This window comes from Canis aureus, chromosome 2, assembly GCF_053574225.1.
Source record: "Canis aureus isolate CA01 chromosome 2, VMU_Caureus_v.1.0, whole genome shotgun sequence".
NCBI lineage: Eukaryota > Metazoa > Chordata > Mammalia > Carnivora > Canidae > Canis > Canis aureus.
This window is the reverse complement of record NC_135612.1, coordinates 72,702,284-72,723,980: the sequence shown is the minus strand read 5'-3', so window position 1 is coordinate 72,723,980 and position 21,697 is coordinate 72,702,284. Positions and strand designations below refer to the sequence as shown.

The following is a 21,697-nucleotide window of genomic DNA, read 5'->3' as shown; positions in this document are numbered from 1 at the left end:
GCTAGGAGAACAGAACTTGTGGAACAGTAGCTGCAATGAAGATGATGTAAGCCCAAGAAGCCACAAATATTCATATCAGGCCTTTTCCAGAAAAAGTGCCAAAACCCTGCTTAGATGACAACCTGATTCAAGGGAGCGACGTACTATATAGACAAATACTGAAATCAGTACCAGCTAAATAATTTGTGAAGCCCAGTGCAAAATGAAAAGGGGAGGCTCCGTGTGAAGAAATGAAGAACTGCAAGATGGTAAGAGCAGAGCATTAAACCAAGCACACACTAAATCTGTACGGCAGCCCTCAGACACTAGAGTAATCCTTGCTGCAGGTGACAGGCTCCAAAGCCACCTACAAACCATTCCATCCAGATGCAGGAATGAGAGTCGCTTCCAATCTGTAGCTTCTTCAGGACCCAAAACACCTCTTACTCAACTGAAATCCTACACGTACACCCCACTCCACGTGAGAGTCAGAATCAATATGCAGCTCTGCCTCAACCTCTTATTTCAAAAAGGTCGCATGCAGGCTGTGAATGTGTTTTTAGCAGGGGAGTGGAGCAGGGGAACTCAGGGGGGCAGAAATCACACTGGACTTCTTGCAAACAGCATTTTCATGTAACCTGGCAGACAGATGCACGCTCTAACATGACAGAAGCAGGCCAAAGCAGCCCCAACTGTCAACTGTGCTCTCTGTGGCTGCTTTTCCTCGATCATAATTATTCCAACTGTCATAATTTATTCATCCCCAGACAAGCTTACATGTTCCAGGGTGACTAGTCCAGGCATCTGGGTCAAAAGGGCTGGCTGCCCCAGTCACTTCCACCCCTCCTCAAGCCTCAACTTCCGACTATCTGACTACGGAAGGAATATCTTCTGCATCGGTATTTTTTTGGCAAAACCAAACCAAAGTTGGTTTCAGAACCAAAGTTAACTGACAAAGACTATAAGCTTTTGAGTTTGTGAATGTGAAGGTGGGAGGGTGCAGAAAAAAATCCCATCAGAAATCAGAGACTTCATTTCCATACTTTACAGGTACAAGGAAATGGCTTTACTAGCTCACAGAGTGCTCAGTGATTTTTCTGCAAGGTTCCCAAGGAATTTTACTCTTTCTGATTTGAGATACATTTGGAACAAATTTTGTTTGCGACAATACATCAGTTGTTGGGACTCTGAAGAATGTTCCACGTGAAATAGGTAACTTCAAATGCAATTATCAAAGGTTTCTTACAAAACTGGAGCAAAGGTAGATTAATTCCATATGGACTAAAGCTTAAAACTTGTCTTTTTTCTTACGTTGATCTTTTATTTTTTTATGACAGAAAAAAGAAAATGCTCGAAGGTCTGATACCAGTTGAGAAGGACAGTCAGGGCAATAAGGCTGAAAACATCCTGGACAAATGGCTATATGCACAGCACTCCACTGGACAGGTCCACTCACCCACAATGGAGACTAAGCCCTAATTAAGTCAGGGTCTTGATACAACAGAAATTGAAACTGAGTTGCTCCGTTGCTTAATAACTATCCTTAAACAGGCTTTATTTCTTTTACTGTGGATTTCAAACAGAAATCAACAATGAATCTAAAAATCCAGGGGGTGTCCTAGAATACTCCCCCTTCCACTTCTGCTATAGTCAGTCTTGCCCATTCAGTCTCCACAACCCACTTCTCTTCATTCTCTCTACCACAACTCTGATTCTTCTTGGAGTGGGACTTGCTAGCTGGTCCCTCAGCTTCCACTTGTGCTCCTAACTTCCATTCTCCCAACCGCATTCACTGAGATCTTTTCTTACAAAATATTAGGTCATGGCACTGCCCTGGTTATTACCTTTCAAAGGCTTCTCATGGCATTAAAAAGAAAACCTAAACCTTTGACCACAGCCTGAAAGCCCCAGATCATCTTGTCCCCACTGATCTCTTCTGCCCCAGGGCATACCACAGGCCTTCTTGCTCCTGGCTTTAGCTATGCTGCCCTCCGCTTTGATCCTTGAAGACACTGCGCCATCCCTCTTCCTCAGAGCTCTCCACCGGATCCCCACCTGCCTGGCTTCTTCTTAGCCTTCTTGTTCAGCTCCAATGTCACCTCCTACAATAGACTGCCGCTTGGTGACCCCTTTCCCCACTGAACTACTCTTGCATTCTCTGAGCAACTGACCATTCTCATGGAGCTTTGTAATCTATATCATCATGCTTCTTAAATTGTTCTTCCAGCCTATGTCCTGCCTCTTCGTACCTTGACCGTCTCATTCATTGCGTACCTCACAAGACGCCTGAAACACAGACATTCCGTATCTGCTGAACAGCAAGATAATCTAGAGATTATAAATGCCAAGTACATGTGATGGTCATAGTTAAACCCTCCAAAGAGAAAATGAAGTATTTTCATCTATATTAATTTATCTGCTCACTCAACAATCCAATTATGGAGAGCCACATAGGCCAGGTACTATATTAGGATTAGAAGAATCCAAAGGTCTAAGAATTTCTCAAAAATATTATATGCTGTGTTTAAAAGAGGCACTTAGGAAAGAATAATTTACACTACTATTTAGCATGTTTTCATGTAACCGTAGGGATGTGTGTTAAAGTCTGGAAACCCAGATGAGTAAGAAGTTATATATCATCAATATGTTCTAAGAAAAACCAAGAAAGGCAACCCCCCCCCCCCAAAAAAAAAACACATGAAAAGTACAGAGGAAGTAAATAGGGGATTTTCCAACTGTGTTCCAGGTCTTTAAATCTACGAGTCCCTTCTTCACACTTGGGAGACCGTGGCCAGATGAAAAGCTTTGCTCAGTCAGTGGTACCAAATGGAATTCACTTCCCTGAGGGGTTGTTCAAGATGAAAGCTGTCCAGGTGAGACCAGGAGGCTGCACGACTGATAGCTTTTGAAACAGACTGGAATGACCACATCCAAATAAAAAACATCCCTGTTCAAACTCTCTTAGATCTCAACTTCTGGCCCTCCTTGTAGTTCCAGACTCCTCTGAGAGGTATCCACAGTCAAGAGATGCAAGTGCAGAAAGACTGAACCACCGACCATCTGATTAATACCTCCACCCTTGGAGAGGAGGTGACCTTGACCTCACTGGTGTGCATCCACAGCCCTGGGCTCAGCAGACCTCTAAGGCTGCAGCCTGCAGCAACATCCTCTTGCCTCACCTCAGTGTTATCCATACTATCTCTCAGGTGTGCTCCAGTTCAAAGGATCTGAAATGGGTCCTCTGACAGCATTATGTGGGCTCCAAGAAAGTAAGTAGGTACTTGTCGCATTTATTGAACACATAGCAGGTGTTCAATAAATACTTATTAAATAAATTATCCCCATTGCTCACAAGTTAGGACTTATTATAACAATAGAGGAACTCATTAACGCATTAGGTGCCACAAAAGGGGTTTCTGACCCACCCAGCACAGAGCCTGTGCCTTCACTCTGAGCCTCACTCACCGCTGAGCCAAGAACAATGACACTTTTCTTTGATGATAAGGGCTGATGCCTTATGTCTTTCCCCCATTCAGCTTTTTATTTACATTTCATCTTGGACAACACGACCATCAATAACTTTTACAAAATTATGGACAAAATGGGGATTTACGGTTGTTTTTCTCACAATACGTTATGCTTTCTAAGTCCCTGGGAAAGGCTTCAGGACATGAAATAATTCCTTTCACAATGCAGTACCAACTGAAAGGCAGTGGCAAAGCTTTGAACTTTAGGGAGAAAACTTGCAAACTGCTTTCGTGGCGGAGTAAGGCTGAAGGAGAAACTGCCCAATAGTTTAAGGAAACCAAAAAGAGAACACGGGGAAAGCGGACACAACCCACCATTCAGGATTCAAGTCAAACCAGGCTGCGTCTGGGGTTATAAAAGGAAAGAAAAAGACTAATGGGATTGCCTGCTCCTCCGCCTTCTCCTACCCAAGGCAGTAATGAAGATTCACAGCCATGCATTAATTAGGGAATCGATAGATAGATGTGCCTGGTTACAATACTGGGACAGGGAAACAGATAATGGAGAGAGAAGGCACAGACTCCCCCAGAATCCAGTCAAATGTACGCGATATTTCCATCACGTTTTTCTTAAAAAAAAAAAAAAAAAAAAAGCCACCAAAAACTCCTTTTTGATTGCCAAGAGCAAGGAGGTGACAGGTTGGCTGATTTTCTACATTTGGGGAATTTGGAACCTCTTCTCACATGGGAGTCCCACATATTCTCAATCCTAGGACTACAATCATTCGCAAATGCGCAGTCTTTCTACACCAAACAACATTGGTTTCAACCCCAAAACTGGATTGCCCAGATGCTGCCAGGATTTCTTTCACTCGTTAACAGACAAGAAGACGCAAATGTAGGACTCACCGGAGGGCTGTGAGATGAAGGCGCTCGTTTACTCAATCCTGGTACCCAGGGGCCGCAAGCGAGACGCCCAGCGCAGAGCATCCCAGCAGCCCGCGCCCCCTCGCCCCTCCCCGCCCGCCCCCCCTTCACCCCTCGCCCCTCCCCGCCCCGGCACTTCGCTGGCGCCGCGACCAGCGCGGAGGGCGCAGCCTTTGTCCCGGGGGCCCCGGCGCCCGCCTCGGTCCCCGCTCGTCACCTCCGCCCGCACCTGCAGACAAAGGCCCGCCGTGGCCTCCCGGGCGCCCCCTCGCCCCTCCCCACCCGCCGCCGCCCCTCGCCTCAAGTTGCAGCGAGCGCCCCCCGCGCCCCCCGCGCCCCGGGCCGCCGCCGCCGCCCATTGGCTGCCGGGGAGGAGCCGCCCCGCCAGCCCCGCCCCCCGCCAGGTGCGCCCCCGGGGCCCCGCCAGGTGCTCGCGGCTGCCCGGACCCGGCCCGAGGCGCGCAGGGCGGCGGGCCCAGTGCCCTCCTCCCGCGACAGACCCCCGAGTCCAGCACGAACGCGGGACCCTCGGGACGTGGGAAGTTCGTTCGGATCCCGCTGAGCCGCTTTGCGAAGTCGACGCCCTGGGCTTTTCGGTTTTTCTGGTTCCTAATAGAGCCAGCCGGGTCCGTGAAGGGGGGGCGGGTCGGCGGGGAGTGGGGGGTGGAGCAGGTGGTGGCAGGGGTGGCAGGGGAGGGCCCACTGGCACGCACGGCCGGCCGGAGAGCCTCTGCAGTGTCCAAAGCAGGGGCAAACTGTAGTTTGAAAAATCTGGCAGCCAGTTTGGAACTGAGCTCAAAGGTATCCTTGGCAGATTTCCCTGCCAATTTACACGAAACCCTTACCAGCAGGTAGTTGGCCCCGACACACCTTTCCAATCCCGGTCTCTCTTAGGGCACCTTTTGTTTAGTGCTGACTTGGAGCCACGATGACACTGGCACCCCAACACTGTCACCTCTAGTGGAGAGACCCCATACACAGAAGCAGGAAAGTGTCCAGTTGGCCAAGCGACAGCATTTTAAATGAGTGCTGGCCAGTCACTAAAATGGAGCTTGAAAGAAGAATCCAAGGTCTCCTTACCGTCTTTATTCTGTGTCTACGGAGAGCACTTTACTATTTGTTTGTGGGCAAGATGTTTGGACGATTTAACAAAATGAAATAGGCTATATTCAAAGTACCATGCACGAACTGGAGGGTATTATGCTGAGTGAAGTAAGCCAGTCGGAGAAGGACAAACATTATATGTTCTCATTCATTTGGGGAATATAAATAATAGTGAAAGGGAATATAAGGGAAGGGGGAAGAAATGTGTGGGAAATATCAGAAAGGGAGACAGAACGTAAAGACTGCTAACTCTGGGAAACGAACTAGGGGTGGTGGAAGGGGAGGAGGGCGGGGGGTGGGAGTGAATGGGTGACGGGCACTGGGGGTTATTCTGTATGTTAGTAAATTGAACACCAATAAAAAATAAATTAAAAAAAAAAACAAAAAACAAAGTACCATGCACGGAACTTATGAGATACACATAGAGAATGAAGGGAGTCTGCAACTAGGAGGTTTTGTCTGATTTTAGTAAAACACATCACAGGTGTACTGGCAACTCTTAATGTTCATGTTTTAACAGCAGATTAAACATCTACTCACTTGCGCAACACTTATTAAGCTCTTCCTAAATGCCTGGCTCTCTGGCTATCCGTTGTTTTTCAAGGGGGACATGTTCTAACTTAGGGTATATCCGGATCTACGACCAGTAAATACCTCAGCTGTTTAGAAAAGTTGTTTACACTTAGCTGCTCCGGCAACCACAACTGTTTGGAACACAGCCTAACCCAGAGGTGGGGGGTGAGTCTGGGGCGTGGGGTTCAGCAGTCGGAATAGGCATCACGGAATCTGCAGACATGAATTCACAGAATCCCACCTGTCACCCCTTCTTCCCTTCCTCCCTCCCTTCCACATAATTGTAGTGAGTGTGGTTACTTGCCTACAGCAGGGCGGAAACAACACATCAGCCAGAGCTGCCAGATGCCCAAAGGTGACAACACAGTGTGACAGCTGAGGGTGTGCTCTCAGGGATGTCATGCTTGACAAATCCTGCCAACTCTACGTACCACTGTTCTCTCAGACGCATCCCCCTCTCTCCAACTCCACCGCCTCCTACCTAGTTCTAGCCACCGTCTTCTCTCATCTAGATGGTTGAAGTGGTCTTCCAACAGTCCCCCTGGTCCCACTCATTCCCAACTGGCTGTTCTCAGGGCTGCCACACGTGTGTGTCACAAATCACAAACCCGAGGAGCCGTGCTCAGGCTTTAAAACCCGAAAATGCCCTTCCATTGACTGGAGATAGAGTCCACAATCATTTCCAGGGTCTCTGAGGCCACCAGGGATCTGGTCCTGATTCTCTCTCTAATCAACACTGCAATCACGTTCCCTCTTTCTTCTCTTTACTCCAGCCTCATCTCCTAGTTTCTGGAACATGCCCAGCTCCTTTCCATCTCAGCCTTTGCACCATCTGTTTCCTTCTTCTGAAATGTTCTTCACTGCACTGCTCACCTGGCTAATCCCTTTCACCCTCCATATCTCAGTCCATTTCCTTGAGGAAAATCTTCCTACCAGGCAGTTCTACACCCTTACCTCCTCCATTCCCGAGTATCCTGGATTTTTTTCTTTACAGTCCTCTTCTCCTTCATTTTATGGTGAGGCTTATATACATGATTGTAGTGTTTGGTTTTGTTTCTGTAAAGAACTCAACCTTGGTCAAAGAGGGTCTTGGCTTGTGGTGGTAATCTCTAAGACCATGGACCTAACACTTGTGTTTCTGTTTGCCTGCAGCTCTTGGGTCACACTAGATAGTCTAACGATCTAGACTAGGGGCTTTGGCCCTAGGTAGGGGCTTTGGCTTATGTGGCATCAATGCCACCTCTGGAGGGGCTTGAGACTGAGGTCAACCACACGGATCATCAACCATGCCTATGTGATGGAGCCCCAGTAAAATTCCTGGACACCAAGGCTCAGATGAACTTCCCTGGTTGGCAATACTCTGTGCATACTGTCACACATGGATCCTGGAAAAGTTATACAGTCCATGACTCCACAGGGAGAGGACAACTGCAGCTCCGTGTCTGGATATTTCCTGCACTCTGCCCTATGCACCTCTTCTCTTGGCTGATTTTCATGTGTATCTTTTAGCTGTAATGAACCATAACTGTGAGTATAATAGCTTATAGTGGGTTCCGTCTTTCCGGTGAATTAGTGAATCAAAGGCTGGTCTGGTGGACTGTTCCCTCTTGTATTCTCAGTATCAGGCACATTTCCTAATACACAGTTAGTGTTTGATACATTGAGTATTGATCATATTTAATAAATGAATTTTTTTTCTATAGGTACTTTTAAAATGAGCATGTAATGAACATGGAATGCCTTTACAATTTAAAGAATAAAATTTCACTTTGCCAACTCCTACTTCTGAGTCAAGGCCAGATCAAAAGTTGCCTCTTCCACGAAGCCCTTTCCTACTTGCCAGGGCCCATCATTCTTTCTTGCCAATTGTGTTCTCTGGCTTATTGCTCTGCTTTAACAGCAGTCAGTGTATTGAAATGTTTTTGTGAATGACCTATGTTAGATAAACTCTGAATCCCTGGTGTAGAATGTGGTGCTTACACAGAGCCGGTACACAAAAGGCATTTGCAGAAGGCAATTTTTAAAATTTAAAGGTTTGGTGTATAGAAAGATAGGTTCAGGGTTACCTGCATGGCTCAGTCAGTTAAGCATCTCCCTTTGGCTCAGGTTGTAATCTCCAGTCCTGGGATAGAGCCCAAGCTCCCTGCTCAGGGAGGAATCTGCTTCTCCATCTCCCTCTTCTGCCCCGCCCCCTGCTCATGCTCTCCCTCTCTATCTCTCTCTCTCAAAATAAATAAATAAAATCTTAAAAAAACATAGGTTCAGCCATCTATGAAATTCTGGTACATACTGCAGTTCATTCCCTGAAAAATAAAATAGCTGTTAACTGTAGTAGCTGTTATAATGGTGTGCAACTCTATTATTTTCTTTTTAAAAATAAAAATGTTCCTCAAAATTATTATCCACTTTAAAAACCTGACATGCTTTAAATAAAAGTATGGAAGCAGATCACCAAACTTTTAAAAGTCATCTGACTCCCTAATTAGAATGAAATATTACAGTTTATTTACATAATACATTAAGAAAATAAAATAAAATAAACACAACCACCAATCTTTCTCTCCTCCATACAAACCTAATTGAAAATTCAACTAGCACACTAATAACCTATGATGTCCCCAAGTAGCATAGAAAAATCAATTTTATTTCCTTCAGACCTGCATTTAAACTGGATAATAACTGCTATAATGTGCAACAGCCATAATCCAATTTCGATTTGTTTGATTAGATGAATATAAACATTAAACAAGAAAGTCACAGGATTGTCATAACAATGTTCACGCTGTTAACTCATTATAGAACAAAGCATTTTGATTTGCTCCTAGAAAACATGCTGCTAGAAAATATATAAATATGAATTCAAAGAATCCTTGAATACCATCCACAAAGATCTTTGCATTGTCTCACCCAAAGATAAAAGCAGCTTTGAACTGAGAGGCCAGTAGGAACTCTCCCTGAATTTAGGACAAGGAAAACTCCAAATGATTTCTTATATATGAAGTTGTATTGAACATTCTTTTGTATCACATTCTATAATCAATAAGATTATAAAGGCAGCACCCAGGTCAGTGGTTCTCATATTAAAATGTGCATGGTAATCATTAAAATGAAGATGTCAGGGCTCAGCCCAAGAGTATGATTCAGTAGGTCTGGGGTGACCCCTCGCTCTTTTCATGTATGCACCTGAAAGATCTTCAGAGGCAGGTGGCCAGCGGCTGGACATTGAGAAAGTTTCCAGAGATGGGACTGGAACTGTGTGGATGAAGGAAGTCAAATGACACAGATAAAGACAATGGACAGTGCAATGTTGTGGCTTCTTCTGTGTCCCTGACTACACTCTGAGCTCCTGGAAACTCAACCGTGACTATTTGTTTTTGGTATCTTCGATGCCCAGCTCAGCAGGGAGCACTCAATAAATTAATTTCATTATAGTAAAGTGGCTTGCACCCACACTCACACCTACTGGACATCAGGAGAATTCACTGAGGATGCACTTGTGGGGGTCACACATGATCCCAACAAAGTTTTCAATAGACCAGGTGGGATGTTTGGGCAGGCCCTTGACCTAGATCAGTACCTTCTGAACTTCAGTGTGCAAATGCATTCTCTGGGGATGTGTTAAAATGCCAACTCTGATTCAGTAGGTTTGGGGTTGAACCTGCATTTCTAAAAAGCTCCCAGGTGATGCTGATGCTCTAGTCCAGAGACTCTGCTTTGAGTGGCAAGAATCCAGATGTAAATTAGCCCAACCATGGCCACAATGACAAACAGCAAGAAGGATGCATGCAAACTCAGATCTGCATTAATTTGAACAACAACAGCCAGAGAAGTTTGCACTGGGAGTAGTATTTCCTGACTTATTTTAAAGGACTGTGTTACCTGATGGTTGCTCTTAGAGAAAGCCATAACATGACTTTTTAAAAGAAAACCTCGACTGCCCCATAAAACATCAGATACAGCAGAAGCTTTGCTTGTAACTCACATAAGGATGAGGGCTTTATTCTAAAAAACCTCCAGGTTTGACAGCAGTGTGCTCCAATGAAAATTTTGAGAAAAAAATTTCTCCGGTCCAATGGCCTGAAGTCTTCATGTTCTGCCCTTATAAAATGCAAAGGCTATTTATAATAGCCTGGGCACAACAAAATTTTTTATAAGTGGAAGACATTTCCAAGTCCTAGTCAGGGAGCAGAGCTCATTTCCCGCATGCAATATTCAGCAGACACAACCTCCCACTAGACCAAAGGCAGTGGGCACTTCCCTGGCATTTACTGTACTATGAAGAAATTTGACTTCTCCCTCTTCCCCCAACATCACATCTCAACTGCTAGGTGGTGGGAAGTAAGCATAAATCATTACCCTCCATGATTCGGAATCCTATTAGAACTGGTTCAGTTCTTAAAATGCATCTGCTCAACCATGTCCCTATGCAACCCCCTGGCAGGCAGGATTGCAAGGAGGTGCATGGGCCCTGAAAGCATGAGGGCCCAGTGAAATGCCTGCTGTCTGGCAATTTCCACAATTAAAATTAGAGAAAAAGCATGTTTCTGTAAATTCAAACTTAAACTGATATTAAATTCATGGTTGGGAAAGTGGGGGCTGGGGTAAGGGGGTAGGGACTGGGGTAAGGGGGTAGGTAGAGAGAGGCAAAAAGAAGTTCCTGAAGTCAATTTTACTTCCGTCACCTCTAGTTCACCACTGCTCTGGTGTCTGTCCCTGTAGTTTTGTCTTCTTGCAAATGTAATACATGGAATCACACCATACATAGCTTTAGAATCTTGCTTCTTTCACTTAGCATAATTGTTGAGTGTACCAGTTGGGTTCATTCCTTTTTACTGCTGAGAATTTCATTGTAGGGATGTGCCACACTTTGTTTATCCATCTACTAGCGATGGATATTTGTGTTGTTGCCAGTTTGGGGCAATTATGAATAAAGCCAATAATAAGAAAAACAACCCAAGTGTTTAAATGGGCAAAAATTTAAACAGATACTTCACCAAAGAAGATATATGGTTTTCATAAGCACATAAAAGATGCTCAGTATCATTATTCGCTAGGGAATGCATATTCAAAGTACAATGAGTTACCACGTCACATATTGTAGAATGCTAAAATAACAGCAACAAAACCCTATGAAAACGTGGCCATACCAAGTGCTGCTGAGGATGCTGGGCAATTGGAACTCTTACACTGTTGCTGGGAACGCAAAATGGTAGTTTCTTCAAAGAGTGGTTTGGCAGTTTCTTATAAAGCTAAACGTATCCTTCCCATACAACTCAGCAATCCCACTCCTGGGTATTTACCCAAAAGAAGTGGAAACTTATATTCACACAAAAACCTACATGTGAATGCTTATAGAAAATTCATGGCTCATGATGAACTCCCCTCCCTCCTTTTTAAAGATTTTATTTATTTAGGGGCACCTGGATGGCTCAATAGTTGAGCTTTTGCCTTTGGGTCAGGTCATGATCCCAGGGTCATGGGACCGAGTTCCACATCCGGCTCCTGGGTAGCCTGCTTCTCTCTCTGCCTATCTCCCTGTGTCTCTCATGAATAAACAAAATCTTTTTAAAAACCAGATTATATTTACTTGAGAGAGAGAGCACAAGCAAGGGGAGAGGGAGGAGAAACAGGCTCCCCACTGAGCAGGGAGCCAATGCAGGGCTCAATCCCAGGACCCTGGTATCATGACCTGAGCCAAAGGCAGACGCTTAACTGACTGAGCCACCAGGCGCCCTTTAACATCCGCTTTAAGATGAAAAGGCACCTGTCTATGGATGAAACCCATCCTAAAACTCCTTTGGTTTACTTCAGTTTTCCGAAGTTCAGACCTGAGTACATGAGTGATCTTTAAAAAATAACTAAGAGATTATAAAGTAGAACCACTTGATTTCTTGGTGATCACAAAACTGCTCTTAGGAGCTTGCTGTTGAGGCTGAATCTCAGAGGAGAGTCTGAACAGGGGTTTATCCTGTAATCACCACTTCCAGTGTCAGGAAGCAGGTTCTGACCCTCATCTGTACTTACCCCTGAATCCCTCCTCCACACTTTGCCTTCCCCATTCCACGTAAGTGCCCCCATCCCCTCCAAGAGGTATCAGCGATGTCAGGAAACTATGGAAAGCAAAGCAGATAAAATCTGCCAGCATTCTTATCCTTCGGCGTGGAGTTGAAATAAAAACATCATGTATGACTGCTAGGATCTGTTTTATCTTCATGCTCAGCAGGAGTTCCTGACGGTGAATGCCTCCGAATGGCATTTCGAAGGAGTCTGGGTCCATTATCTAGCAGAGCTCTGCTTGTTTTCATAAATAAAACCTTATTGGAACATGACCACAGCCATTCATTTAGATCTGGTTGAGGGCTGCTTCTGCCTAACAGTGCCAGAGTTGAGTAGTTAAGACACAGGCAGGATGCCCACAAAACTTAAAATATTTACCATCTAGCCTTTTATGGAAAAGTTTTGCAGATCCTTGATCTAGCAGAATGGCCCTTTGGTCATTCAATTAATATGATCTATTCGTGTCCTATTTGCGTGGACTGGTATAACTACTAATTACTAATATGTGTGCAGCACTTTATATCTTCACGTACGAACAGTTCTGTATCTTCAGATAGGAACAAATGTCTGTTCATATCCATCATTTCATTATCCTATGAGCTCTATTAAGTTGGCAAATTGTTACCATTTCCTTTTCACAGACAGACAAAATAGGCTCTGACACAATGAGTGAGTTTATTTATAAGAGGTGAAACCAGAACTCACACCCATCTTGTTCTCCAAATCTTCTGCTCTTGTCACAAATAAACAGAAAATAAATAAGACATAGAGCACATCAGCAAGCTGATCATTTAGTGAGCCAGCTAAGATCAACTTGGATTTTCATCTGTCTAAGCTCATTCAATTAAATTCAGTGCCACACAAAGTTCATGCATGAGGCTCATGTCCTCTGAGATGGTGTCCTCTTTTATCCTCATTTGTGGCACTTATAGATTGCATAACCTACAAGAACCTTCTCTTTCATGCAAACTATACTCTTTTCATATATATGAGTTAATTATACTAATGAAGTATCAGAGAGTTGATTCATTTTCACGGAAGCTAAAGCTCAGATCATTTCTGGGGCTTCCTTTAAGAAAAATAATACAAAAATACTCTCCTTTTGCAAATTTTACAAAAACCACATAAACTCATTACTAAACCCTCTCCCAGGGCCTTGAAAGGGGCCCAAGATTTTAAGCTTCCTTATCATAATAGTAAACCCTCCTCTGTGCATTATCTTTCCCCCTTGACGAAAGGAAACTCATATATTCCAGATAGAGCTCCTCGTAAGAATCGCTGCTTTCTGACTGAACAGACTGATTATTTAAATCTGCCATCCCCATTGCCTCCTCTTAAAGCTGCAAGATTGAAATCATTCACGCCTGATCTCAGCCTCCAGTGGTGGCTTTCCAAGTGTGGGCCATGATAAAATCAGCTTTACTAGGGAACGTGTTAGACGTGCAAGTTCGCAGGTCCTCTCCCAGACATTCTAAATTACAGACTCTGAGGATGGGACTCAGCCGTGGGTACTTTCTCAAGACCTACAGTTGATTGTGACGTGGCTCAAGTTTGGGCATCACTGGTCATCTAGATCATGGATTCCACTCTCTCCACTCATGCAGAAAAAACTTTGACGAAATGAGGGGAAACCACAACATCTAACCAAGTTTTATAATTTTTTCTTTAGGAGCACAAGAAGCCAACAGCCAATTTTAACAGTAAGCAATCCCATTTTTAGAATTTTAGGAAAATATAGCATGTAAGATGTGTCAGGATTAACCAGAAGGAGACAAGCAAATGCTCACAGCTCAAAGTCTACTTTGATGGTTCCTGAGTGCACTGATGACAAATTAAATGAATTCATGACTTATTAATCGAGTGGAAAATGTATATTTAAACACTCCTGATATAGTCAGACTGAATCAGTAATTCCAAACTCTGAATCATCTTACAAGTTGAAGGAACTTCTCACAAAGAACCTAAATTACTTACTTTAAGTAAAATTCCTTATTTTTCAAAGGTTGGGGGCTGGGTCAAATCAATCCTTTTAATCATCAAAGGGCTATTTTATTATTTTTACCCACCAAGGACCTCTTATTTTAAAATGTACTTCTTATACAAATATTAAACTACTTTGATGTGTACCCACACTGCTTTTCCTGGCAATCAAAGGTACACTTAGCCACTAATCACAACTTCTGATCAGCATTAGCTAACCTGTGTTGCCCCTCTAAGTGGACATATTTTAATTCCCACCAGAAGCAAAGACTCTTTTGGTTGGCCTGTGCAGCTTTGTATTACACAAATGCGTAATTTTCCCTCTGGCCTCTCCTCATCTATAAAAGGCATATAAAACCTGTTGTTCTAAGGATTAAGATAAAACAAACAAAGCTAGATATAATGTATTTAGCACCTTATTTGGCAAATGGCAGGCACCCAAATATGGACATTACTATTCACATGATGATTAATTAAGCTGTTTGAAATCCTGAAATGAGCTCTACAGTGGACACTTGTTAGCTTAACCATCCTGGCCCCCCTTTCTGGGAAATACCACACCATGCAAACCTAGGTGAACAGCAGGTTCCTGATTGACACCCTGCATGAAATAAACCTGACCAGTTAATTTAGACTAGGGTGGGCGCCTACCCTATGCTGGGTGAGTCTCTTCCCTCAGGAATTTGGAATTGAGAGTCTACAGTCTTAGACTGGCTAGGAAAGAAATGGCCATTTTTTACCATATGAAAAAGTGAAAACCATAAGTGAATCCTGACATTACCTCACACCCTAGGTTCCAAAAGACAATCAAATTGTCCTTTGCTTAAGATCATTTGAATCGTTTTCTGTTGCTTATAATCAATGAGCTTTAACTACCATCCCTACCCTTCACCCAAACTGTGGCAGAGCCACATGAGGTGAGGTCAGTCCCAACCTGGTAGTTAGTGACTCCAAAGTAGTCACTGGCCCTTAGGAGGGCTATGTGTTCAGCACAGGTCCAAGCAGACGTCTCTTCCATATGTGGGAAATCCAAAAAGGGAGCAAGCCCTTTGGCAACACACTGTAACTTCAGGCTAATTAGAGTTGAAGATACCAGCCCATCCAAAGGCTTGATAGCAGGAGAGATTTAGTGAAAAAGATCTTATGCTGGGGTCGTTCCAAGCCAACTGTGGGATCCTGGTTAATTCACTTCACCTTCTGAGTCTGTTTCCTGCAGAGTTTCCTCTTAAATATATGAGACAGCAACAGCAGCCCCGACAAGCACAACAGTAATAATGATGGTAAACACATACCTAGTCTTCATCAGTCAGGGCACAACCAGGAGAACGAAAACTGCTCCAAATAGTTTAAATGGGGAATTTAATAGAATTGGTGACATGGGTGATGGAAGAGTAGAAAAGCAAACGGGAGACAGCGAGGCCCTCAGAGATGAGCAACAGCAGGATGCAACCTACTGTGCCCTAGCTGAAGGGCCCAGGGATCAAGACTACCCAGAGGAGCCACTATCACAGTGGGGTATGCAGAGGTGGCTGGAGCCAAGAGGAGCCACAGCCCGAGGCCCAGAGAGGGGAGAGGAACCTGGCTGGCACTTCTTTCCTTCAGCACCTTCCAGTGGCCAGACCCAGGCACAGCCTGCACTGGGACTAGTGCACTCACCCTGTAGGCGCCAGACACTGTCCTCAGCTATTAGCAAGGGGAACCCATTTACCCCCAGGAGGTAGACAATGGTATTACCCAATGGAGAAACTGAGCTATAGAGAGAGTGATGTAATTTGCCCAAAAACACACACACAGTAAGTGGCAGGATTGGGATTTAAATCTTTTTCATTTGAAATCCATTGACTGAAAATCCATTTGATTTCTTCCAGAGGTGTGGCCAGCAAAAACAAAAGGCCACACTGTTGCAAATGCTATGTGTTTATTGTTAGACACTTAATATTCAAACACTGCAGTTATGCTGCTTGTCCCCAAACAAATGGACGGGGTGTCCTTGGTGGTTCTGAACACTGTAGACCGCTTTGTACCGGGAGCTGCTACAAACTCAGCCCTCCTGATTCATAATCAGTCCTAAAAACAAGTTCTCCCTTTGCAACTACCAAGTTCTCCCTTTGCAACTATGGTTAGTTTTCCAGACAAACAACTCTTTTTTTCCTTCAATAGGTATTTATCAGTAAACTACTAAATTTTGGATATGATGATAGGTATTGAGAGTATTCAATATTTGACCCATGCTCCACCCCCCCCCCATTTTTACTTTTCAGGTATAAAAATTACTCGTTTTTCTTTTCTTCCTTCTCTTTCTTCTTTCTTTCTTTCTTTCTTTCTTTCTTTCTTTCTTTCTTTCTTTCTTTCTTTCTTTCTTTCTTTTTCTTTCTTTCTCTCTCTCTCTCTCTCTTTCTTCTTCTTCTTCCTCTTCCTCTTCTTCTTCTTTTTTTTTTTAGAGAGAGAAAGGACACGCTCATATCCAGGAGTGGGGGAAGAGGGACAGAGGGGGAGAGAATCTTAAGCAGATTCCATGCTCAGTGCAGAGCCTCACATGGGACCTGGGGCTCAATCTCAGGACCCTGACAGCATGACCTGAGCCGAAATCAAGAGTTGGTCACTTAACCCACTGGGCCACCCAGGCGTCCCTCCAAATTTTCTTGAGTACAGTTGACACACAACGTTACATTAGTCTCAGGTATATAACAGAAAAAGTTTATACATTATGCTGTGCTCACCACAAGTGTAGCTGCCATCTGTCCCCGACACAGCGCTATCACAATACCATTGTACAATGTCCCCTGTGCTGTACCTTTCATTCCCGTGACTTATTCATTCCACAACTGAAAGCTTGCATCTCCTACGCCCCTTCAAACCTCCCTCTTCCTCTGGGAACCATCAACAGTTTGTTCTCTGTATTTTTAGGTCTCATTCTGCTTATAAGTCATTGTTATATGAGGACCTGGGACAATCTGACTGGGTAAGGCCTAGATGGAGTACATTCCAATAGTGAATTACAGATTCAATGGTTACTTAGTGTCATGCCTATGCCCTCCTGCTCCATGTCCATGGCAGGTGTGACCAACAGATGGCGGACTCCTCAGCCAGCTGGTTTTGGTCTCCTGGCTTTTCTCACTCCAGCAGTTCAGGTCCCTAATGTCATCATGTCAAAGATGGCGAGTAACCCTTATTTGCTAACCTGGCATTAGGATAAACATTTCCTAAAAATAAGGCAAATGTCTGAAGGGACTGCTTTATAAACAAAATAGGCCAGGATTTTAGATTTTAAAGGCAAATGAGAAACATGTGAAACCACAAAGACTTCTGAGAAAAAAAAAAAAAAAGTGGCTTTGACATTTCTTGGTTTATACTATTGTATTAGTTTCCTTGCCAACTATATAGGCCTAATGCTGTAAAGGTTTACTGTCTGTGGTATTTACTACTAAATATTTAGTAAAAACTAAAAATTACTGGAATTTGTGTGCATTGGCATATCAGGTTCTACACAGTGCTTTAGTAATGGAAAAATACCTCTTCCTCTCAGTCCCATATTGAAATCGAGTTGGAAGAGGCAAGTCCGGTCTCAAAATGGAGGTAAAACTGCCGCCAGGTCGCCCCCAGCCGGACTCTGGCCACCGCCGCCTCCGCCACGGGGAGAAGGGCCATGATCCAAAGGAACCCGAGCAGTTGAGAAAACTGATAGTTTAAGAGAACATTTTGAAAAATGGAGCACACTTACAGATTGTGTGGTAATGAGAGACTCCCCCCAAACAAAACGTTCCAGGGGTCTTGGTTTTGTGACTTACTCTTGTGTTGAAGAGGTGGATGCAGCAATGTGTGCCCGACCACACAAGGTGATGGGTGTGTAGTGGAACCAGAGAGCTGTTTCTAGAGAGGATTCTGTAAAGCCTGGTGCCCACCTAACAGTGAAGAAAATTTTTGTTGGTGGTATTAAAGAAGATACAGAAGAATATAATTTGAGAGACTACTTTGAAAAGTATGGCAAAATTGAAACCATAGAAGTTATGGAAGACCGGCAGAGTGGAAAAAAGAGAGGATTTGCTTTTGTAACTTTTGATGATCATGATACAGTTGATAAAATTGTTGTTCAGAAATACCACACTAGGGATCCCTGGGTGGCGCAGTGGTTTGGCGCCTGCCTTTGGCCCAGGGCGTGATCCTGGAGACCCGGGATCGAATCCCACATCAGGCTCCCGGTGCATGGAGCCTGCTTCTCCCTCTGCCTGTGTCTCTGCCTCTCTCTCTCTCTCTGTGACTAATATAAATAAATGAAAATTAAAAAAAAAAAAAAAAAAAAGAAATACCACACTATTAATGGACATAATTGTGAAGTGAAAAAGGCCCTTTCTAAACAAGAGATGCAGTCTGCTGGATCGTAAAGAGGTCGTGGAGATGGATCTGGCAACTTTATGGATCGTGGAGGAAACTTCGGAGGTGGTGGTAATTTTGGCCGTGGTGGAAACTTTGGTGGAAGAGGAGGCTATGGTGGTGGAGGTGGTGGCAGCAGAGGTAGTTATGGAGGAGGTGATGGTGGATATAATGGATTTGGAGGTGATGGTGGCAACTATGGTGGTGGTCCTGGTTATAGTAGTAGAGGAGGCTATGGTGGTGGTGGACTAGGATACGGAAACCAAGGAGGCGGATATGGTGGTGGTGGAGGAGGATACAATGAAGGAGGAAATTTTGGTGGTGGTAACTATGGTGGTGGTGGGAACTATAATGATTTTGGAAATTATAGTGGACAACAGCAATCAAATTATGGACCCATGAAGGGGGGCAGTTTTGGTGGAAGAAGCTCGGGCAGTCCTTATGGTGGTGGTTATGGATCTGGTGGTGGAAGTGGTGGATATGGTAGCAGAAGGTTCTAAAAAAATTTCAGAAGAAAAGGGCTACAGTTCTTAGCAGGAGAGAGAGCAAGGAGTTGTCAGGAAAGCTGCAGGTTACTTTGAGACAGTTGTCCCAAATGCATTAGAGGAACTGTAAAAATCTGCCACAGGAGGAACAATGATCCATAGTCAGAAAAGTTACTGCAGCTTAAACAGGAAATCCTTCTTGTTCAGGACTGTCGTAGCCACAGTTTGCAAAAAGTGCAGCTATTGATTAATGCAATGTAGTGTCAATTAGATGTACATTCCTGAGGTCTTTTATCTGTTGTAGCTTTGTCTTTTTCTTTTTCTTTTTCTTTTCATTACATCAGGTATATTGCCCTGTAAATTGTGGTAGTGGTACCAGGAATAAAAAATTAAGGAATTTTTAACTTTTCAAAAAAAAAAAAAAAAAAAGAAAGAAAGAAATGGAAAATATGAGGTCACTCCGCTGTGCACATGTGTCTCTCTCAAAATGAAAAAGAACAAACGAATTTGCACTAAACTACCTCCAAGTTTAAATGGCAGGGAGAAAAAACATTCTAGTGTCTAAAAATGTAGACATCAAATCATGTTATACATCATTTTGGAGGAAGACATAGTTGTCTGGCAATAAACTGCTCACCCATGAAATGAAATAACCCTTCTAGGAAAGGATGATTAATTATTTAATAAACACTGTGTGTTTTTAACTTCACTGTGAAAAATAAATGGGGGAGGTGCCTTGGGAATCTCAATGGGCAGCATCCTCTCCCTCCTGCCCACTACACCCCACGCTGTAGGTACCGAGGAGGTGGCGCTGGAGGGAAGGACAGCATGGAGTGGGGCAGGAGGCAGGTTCTGTCCCCATCTCTACACAGGAGGACACAAAGGCTCAGAGTCACACAGCCAAGAAGAGGCAGATCCAGGAGTCTGGCTGGCTGTGTTGAACTCCAAAGGTCCTTCCAAGATATCATATAATCTGGACCACCCAGAGGAGGGAGGAGGTGAGGGTAAAGGAAGGAGGAGGGAGGAGCAGAGCAAGGGAGAAAGAGCTGGGGTAGCAGAGGGGGTTCCCACCATCCTGACTGTGGTAAGGTTGAACAATGGTCCCCAAAGTATCAGGTCCTAATCCCTGAAACTTGTAAATATTACCTTATAAGGAAAAACGGTCTAAGTTGTAGATTCTGAAATGGGGGTATTATCCTGAATTATCTGAACGGGCTCTAAATCCAATCACAAGTGTCCCCATAGGGGAGGGGCATAGAGATCACACACACAGAAGAGAAGGTGACATGAAGAGGATGCAGGCACTGGGGTGATGGCCACAGCCAAAGAATGGGTGACGGGCACTGAGGGGGGTACTTGACGGGATGGGTACTGGGTGTTATTCTGTACGTTGGCAAATTGAACACCAATAAAAAATAAATTTATTATTAAAAAAAAAAAAGAAAGAAAGAGCAACTACAAGCTGGAAGAGGAAAGGAACAGATTCTTCCCAGGGCCTCCAGAGAGAGTAGGGTCTTGCCAACGCCTTGATTTTGCCCACTGAAATGAATGTTGAACTTCTAGCCTCTAGATTGTGAGAGAATTCATTTCTGTCGTAAGCCAGCAAGTTTGTGGCATTATGTTATGACAGCCACCGACCTGCTGATTACAAGCTGAGAGGTGTGGCTGTGTGCTTCTCAGCCTGGCTGGCACCTGAATGAATACCAGGAGATCCTGGTCAGGGGCTTTCAACTCTTTTTCTGAAGCTTCTTTCTCCCTTCCCCTGTGTGATCCTCAGCACAAGAGAAAACAGGTGTTCCCATTAACAGCTAAAAGGAATAGCAAAATGCACTGGTTCAGAATTTAGGATTCATGGTTTTAGACATGGCTCCATAATTTTTTTTTTGGGTGCAACACCAAGCAAGTCATATGAAAGTTCTAGGTCTCCCTTTCCTGATCTATAAAAAGCATCATGATATGTCCTTTAGTCTCTGGAGAGATTAAAGGAGGGATGCCTAGGGATGCTGATGCCGTGGCTCAGCGGTTTAGCACCTGCCTTCAGCCCAGGGCATGATCCTGGAATCCCGGGATTGAGTTCCATATCGGGCTCCCTGCATGGAGTCATGTGTCTGCTTGTGTCTCTGCCTCTCTCTCTCTCTCTCTCTCTGTCTCTTATGAATAAATAAAATATTTAAAAAAAGAAAGATTAAAGGAGATAGTGTGCACAGACCCTTAGTGAACTATAAAGCATTATATTAAAACATGTAAAGAGTCCTGATTAATCTCCCTTCATTCTCTTCTTCATATAATCAAAAGCATCCTTAAGCCCCTAGTATAAGGAAAGAATTGTGTTGAGTCACATACAGAGAAGTATAAGACACAGTGCTGGCTGTCAAGGATTTATAATCTTCTTGGGGAGACATACACACCTACAATGTTAAGTAACAGCACAAGGTTGAAGAGATTAAGTGCCAATAACATGTACATGACTACAGAAATAAAAGAGATCATACAGCACCGCAGTGGTGTGAATATTTGGTCCCCTTCCTAGTGCAGAAGTGTATTTCTCCACCCCCTGAACTCATGATTGGTTATATGACTTGCTTTGGCCAATGTAACGTGAGCAAAAGTTCAGTGTTGTTTCCAGGCAGACGTTTTAAGAGTCAGTGCATTTTTTCTTCTTGTGACCATGGCTGGCAATACTCTAGTCTACCAGTGACTGTATCATCGGCCTGGGACATAGCATGAGGCAGTGCCTCCAGCCAATCTGCCATG

General features: G+C 44.0%; 1 protein-coding gene and 1 pseudogene across 13 annotated transcripts in view; one reads left to right on the top strand and one right to left on the bottom strand.

Moving 5' to 3' along the window:
• APBB2 (amyloid beta precursor protein binding family B member 2) overlaps positions 1-21,697 on the bottom strand; it is a 381,437-nt gene that overhangs the window by 33,018 nt on the left and 326,722 nt on the right. Inside the window, exon 1 of one of the 13 annotated variants that reach the window (XM_077878846.1) lies at positions 4,874-4,985. The exons of 11 other annotated variants lie outside the window; for them this stretch is intronic. The gene's annotated coding sequence lies outside the window, so the exon portion shown is untranslated. Of the gene's footprint in view, positions 1-4,355; positions 4,477-4,873; positions 4,986-21,697 lie in introns of those variants that run through there. One more of the 13 variants, XM_077878837.1, reaches the window with a different exon arrangement.
• LOC144301707 (heterogeneous nuclear ribonucleoprotein A3-like) lies at positions 17,631-19,113 on the top strand (annotated as a pseudogene).